The following is a 6,000-nucleotide window of genomic DNA, read 5'->3' as shown; positions in this document are numbered from 1 at the left end:
CTTCTTTAAACTTTCCACCTTCCTCCTCCAAGAAGAAGTTAATGGCAGGCCATTCAATTAATGCATAATCTCACCAAAAGCAGGGACCATCTTTTAAATTTTTTCACATAACTCTAGCATACGTAGTGCTTTGGCTCTCATAAAATATTTGCCTAATTGACTTGGCACAAAGAGATGATCTTGTATGTTCACAAATTGTCACATGTATAAGAGTTTGGACAGTAAAATATACTTTTTTGCCTAAACACCCCCCCCAAACCTTGAATAGATCAGAACTTCTCCCATCCTAAATTTGTGTATGCACGTGTTTTATTTGGTTTTGATTTTGTGCAAGGAAGGGAGTCTGAACTTATTTATTCTTTTTCATTGTGATATTTACTGGGGAGAATCTGATTCTATTGTTAATTCATTGCTTCAAGATCAATTTAGTCTTCTTAGGAATGTCATATATCACATAGAAGAATGGAAATTGCTGTTTTTATGGGAAATCTTGCAGCTTTTCCAGGTCATAGTGGTCAGAGTACTAGATATAGCATCAGGAACACCTGGGCTCAAATTCGACTCTTGACATTGGCTAGCTAAGTGACATTTGGCAAGTTGTTTAATATTTCTGAATCTCATTTTCTTAATCTGAAACATAGGAAGCACCTGGAATAAATAAGTACCTGCAGCTCTTACTTCACCAGGGCTGGGGTTTTAGTGTTTGTTTCTGTCTTGACCTGTGATTTAATTGGTGTGGGGAATTCCAAATGAGGAAACTTCCTCTGCCAATGCCCATCAGTCAAGGTTCTGCAATTTAGAGATTTGTCAGTGGTCACTAAACAAACAAGGGCTTGTCCAGGGCCAGGCAGCCAATAAAAGTCAGAGATCAATTCAGTAACTCAACCCAGATCTTTCTTACTCCAAAGTTAAGCATTCTATCCACCATGGCATCCACCGTGGGTCATGACGAACTTTACAAATATCTCCTGTAATCCTCACAACAACCCTGGGAGGTAGGTGTGGTCATTATCACCATTGTACAGGTGAAGAAACTGGAGCAAATAGAAGATCAGGTGATTTGCCCAAGGTGAGTATCTGAGGCCAGATTTGAACTTAGGTTTTCCTGACTCTCGACCCAGCCCTCTATTTAATTCATCAAAAGCTACCCAAAGCGTTTTGCAAACCTTAAAGGACTGTATAAATATTAGTTGTGATGATAGGTGTCAACTATGTTATAGCAGTAAGGAAAAATCATAAGATATATCAGAATAGTTTCAGTTCTGTAACAAATCATGAAGTGATTTAAGAGTTTGATTCCTTTAATAATTAAGAAGGAAACAGGTTATATGTGTATTGAAATTTCCACCCAAAGTTTGCAAGAAATGAAAGCTGTACCTTGTTTTCAAAAGCTATGAGAAAAGACCTCTTCTTAATCCCACTTCACCAAAGGTGAAGGCAGAACATTAGGCCGAAGGTCAATAACTTGCCAACATTATTCACTATGCTCAATTTGCTAAACAACAGAACTCTTTTGTGAATCCAGATTTGAGATGATTATCTTACTATATTAATTATTGTTTTTATATATGTTCAAAAGAGTAAATACACATTTTTTTTCCTTTGTGACACATAAAATGTGTACTACAGAACACTATTTCTTGTTCTGACTTGACAAATAGTATCTTCTTTTTTTAAAATCACAAAATACCAAATAAATGTAGATGCTTAAGATGACATGAAAATTTTAGAGCATGTCTACTCTTGTCTTTTAAAATTCATTTTTTGTTTGCAGTTCCATCTTGGCATTTCTGATTTGATAGAGACTTTTGAGTCTCTTAGGGCCCCAGGACTCTCTCAGCTTGATTTTGTGCCACATGGGCATGGTCTTCAAGTCAATAGAGCTCAATTTAAATCATCCAATTTAATCAACACTTATTAAATACCAACTGCATGAGAGGCATTGCACAAGGTGGCTAAACCGTATGGAAACAGCCCTGGATATATGAAGTTCTGTCTATCAGTGAGAGAATATAAATAGGAAATATATTTTCATATTTTATGAAAAGTCTCATAGTTTTCTACCCAACCATGGGCCCTAGAGTTGTTCTTAATGACTTCTAAATCTGAAAGTATGGAGAAAAGTTCTGTTCCTCTCTTCTGACAACACTTTGCAGTACAGGGGCAGGCAATTAATTTGTCTGGTAGAATAGCAAACTGGCACCCTTCCAATTTCTCTTCTACCCTGGAGTGGGGGGAGAGGGGTTGAGGGAAGGAGAGGGAAGGAATGAGGCCTGCTGGTATCAATGTGCTGACAACAGGACTAACACAGATGTTGGCCCAGCAGTGGCCTGCCCTCTTCCTCCCCCTCCCCTCCACCACAAACAGCATGCTGGATCCCTGGGCCAAGTAACAGTTCACATCACATCCCTGGACTGGACACCATTGCTTGGCCAGCCAAATTGACAGGCACAGAAAACCAGCTGGGTAGGTTGTATTTTGACCACGTCTGTTGTGGCATATGGTATATTCTCTTTAAACTACTGACAGAGTTATTTAACTTTACAGCTTGTTGGTGTGACATTCTACGCACATACACACTCAACAGGAAAAAGAATCAGGCTAGGTCATAGATTGAGGGTTGGAAGGGGTCTCAAAGATCTCTAAGTTCAGCCCCACTCATTTTAAAAGAGAAATAGAAGAGGGGGCGGTGTCTTTCCCAAGGCCACATGAAATGGCAGAGCTTGGATTTGAACTCAGGCCCTCTGGCCCTTCATTTCGCAGGCTCTTCCTTTTTCAGCAGGCACTTTTCAGACATGAATTGGATTTGGAGATCTCCAAAGGAGGACTGACCATGACCATCTCATCTATCAGTATTATCTTCGTCTTCATACTTTGTCTCTGGCCTCCGCCTTCTCTCAGGCTTCACAGACTAACCTCAGAGGCCATCAGAGCACATTTGGGACATTGGGAAGATAAGGAAAGTTTGCATACTTTCATCAAGTTTGCCAATATTCGCTCTCTAGGATAATCTGCATAAGCATTATTAATAATGTAAAGTCTCAACCCCTAAGTTAAAGTGTTAGCTCTCCGTAGCCTTCAGGGAGTCAGAGGACAATTAACACTGGCGAAGTTACCAGCCACACGCCACACGTGGCAACAAAGGTAACCACTGATTACCGTTATTACTATTGACCACTTTAAGTGGAACTATTTTTAAAATACTGTATGCCTCATTAAGCTGCCTCTTGGAAAATGAGAAATTTGCTTTAACTGCATTGTTTTGAATTGCTGAGGAAAGTATCTATCAACCACAAGGTGCCCCGCTGCTGAACTCAGCCAAAAAGCTGTTAATAACTCCAGCAGATGTTTCAGCTTTTAGGCCAATAGACTCCCTCCATCTCTCCCCTCCCCTTACCAGACTCGGATGCCAATATGACTGAACTCCAGAAACAGTTCCTGTGATTGCTGCAGTGGCTGCAAAGGAACGAATCTTTAGAAGACCCTTGGTGACAGAACTTCTGCCCTTAAGGTCAGAATATTACCATTTTTACTGTTAGAAGGTGGTTGGAACCTTCAGGGAGGTAAAGAAGGTAAGTCCACAAAAATAAAGTGTTTCAGTTTTATTACAGACCTTAATTGCTATTAACCTTATTTTGCTTTTTATTTTTTTCCTCTCCAACCCCCAGCAGTATACAGCTCTGAGTGATTATGGAAACTGAACTCCAAGCTAGATTGCAGTATTATTAATCTATCGATAATGTTGCCGGCTTAATATGTGGTCATTTCCATCAGCATCTTTGTAAAACAAATAAACAAAAAAAGGGCAGAGCCTGAGTAATTTGGGCCATGGGGGTGGTGTTTTTGTAAGTGTCCTGCCCGTGCCTTTGTATACCCCGACCATCCTAGTTCCACAATATTATAACCGTGTTTTATAACTATAAGCATATTTCTGTGCTCTATGGAGAAAAGGAGACCAGAGGAAAGACTCTGCAGTGCCATGATATTGTCAGCATCTCTCTGTGGTTGTGAACCCGAAATCCTCATTTCCCATTATATCTGTATTTAGTGCCTTTCCTAAATGAGAGGAGAAAAGGGACGCAAGGGGAAAATCACATCTCCCCACCTTTGTTTGGGAGTTGGGAGCTTAACGGCACCCCTGAGACAAAGTAGTGACCAAAAAAACCCAGGTGCAACCCATTTATGGGATATTGCATCCGGCATACTCACATCCATCTGGACGACTCATCTACACATATAGGAGCTTCAAAAATTGCCAGTTCAGAAGAGGAGTTGGAGCGGGGGGTAGGGGAGGGGAGAGGAATGAAAGACAGTATTAAGTTCATAAATATTTTGTGCTCTTATTTTGATGCACCACAAAAGCTAGACTCTCTGGGCCTTTATTGTCAGCAACAACCTTGGCCAAGTGTAGTAATTCAGGCCCCAAACACCCCCTCCACGCTTCTCTGTCCCTGAGACACCAGTAAAAAGTAAGTGGATTGTCCCCAGCATCCCTGACACACACTGTGTGCACAGACTAAGTGGAGGAACGGAGACTTCTTTCTCAGAATGGAATGGCAGGCACGTGATGAAAGTTTTATTTTTCTTTTTTTAAAACAGATGGAATAGAGTAACCTGCTTTATTTTGTTTTATTCTGTAGTCTCTTTGGCACACATACCTAATTCTCTTTTCTGATCCTGGGCTTTGTACATGTCCTTTGAAGGGAAAAATACAAATTCCCAGGTATATGTATGTATTCTCTTTCAAACCAAACCGAGAGCCACGTTTGATGCCTGGGAGTGGAGTGGTATCAATATCTTTGAATTCTGAAACGCATATAACTCAAAACTAACGAAAAAGGGACCCTTTCCTTCTAGACCAAGGCTGGTTCTTCACCTTTTTCATGTGTGAATCATGACCTCCTTTGGCAGTCTGATAAAGACTGTGGGCCCCTTCGCAGAATACTGTTTTTAATGCATAAAACGTAATACACAAGTTGGCAAAAAGAAGTTAGAGTTTAGTGAAAATAAGGTGTAATTTTGTCCCATTCAAGTTTATGGACCCCTCCATGGAGATGGTTTGGGGGTGCTGTGGACTCCAGGTTAAGAACCCAAGTTCCAGTTAATGGTAGGCACATATTCTTGGTGCCTGTGGACTCCAGGTTAAAAAGTCATATTCTAGTTCAGAGGTCAGCAAACTGTGGCCTGAAAGCCAAATCTAGTTTACTTTTTTTTTTAAAGCAATTGGGGTTAAGTAACTTGCTCAAGGTTACACTGCCCGGTGTTTCTGGGTGGATGCTGAGTGTCTAAGCCCGAGATTCGATCCCCAGGTCATCCCGACACTGCAGCCGGTGCTCTTACTCACTGTGCTACCTGGCTGCCCCTAAAATCTAGTTTACTTTATTTTAAATTATTAAAGCCATTCTTGAAAGCAAATGGCAGTCTGGATTTGATCCATGGGCTGCAGTATGACAACCCCTGGCCTAGACAATGGCAGTCAACTATGATTGACATCTGCAATATACACACCATAGGTAGACCACTAAGACTGTGAAGAACCAGTATAACATGAAGGTGAATAAGTTAATATCATATTTAATATTAATAAAATAATATTAGGTTAAATAAATCAAACCATAAAATTATAAAAATTAATAGTAATTAAATCCATCCTCTCACTGAATCTGAATGGTTTCATTACCCTCAGTCACCTTACCTGAAAACTTCAGTGGTTGAACTACAAGGCCTTCAAGGTCCCTTCCTGCTCTAAATGGATAATCCCATGTTATTAAATATCCAAAATGGTCTGAATTAAAGTACTCCTATACATGGTCCCACAAAGAGATCAAGACTAGAGACTTTCAAAGCTGAGGCACTTGTATATTTTGTTATTATTGCTCTGGATCTGTAATTTCATTAACATCTGGATTATTTGTAAATTATAATCCTAGGATCTTCTAGGGCTGGAAGGGACCTCCTAGTACAATATTCTCATTTTACAGAAGAAGAAATTGGGATCCA

At 40.1% G+C, this 6,000-nt stretch overlaps 1 protein-coding gene across 3 annotated transcripts in view; it reads left to right on the top strand.

Moving 5' to 3' along the window:
• Positions 1-3,416: 3,416 nt before the first annotated feature.
• SMARCA2 (SWI/SNF related BAF chromatin remodeling complex subunit ATPase 2) overlaps positions 3,417-6,000 on the top strand; it is a 289,270-nt gene continuing 286,686 nt past the window's right edge. Inside the window, exon 1 of one of the 3 annotated variants that reach the window (XM_069086747.1) lies at positions 3,417-3,572. The gene's annotated coding sequence lies outside the window, so the exon portion shown is untranslated. The remainder of the gene's footprint in view (positions 3,573-6,000) is intronic. The other 2 variants (XM_069086767.1, XM_069086776.1) reach the window with 2 other exon arrangements.

Source organism: Petaurus breviceps, unplaced genomic scaffold, assembly GCF_028583685.1.
Source record: "Petaurus breviceps papuanus isolate PSGF00001 unplaced genomic scaffold, PetGlider_PUasm1.0 118, whole genome shotgun sequence".
Lineage (NCBI taxonomy): Eukaryota > Metazoa > Chordata > Mammalia > Diprotodontia > Petauridae > Petaurus > Petaurus breviceps.
This window is presented reverse-complemented; position numbering and strand designations above follow the sequence as displayed.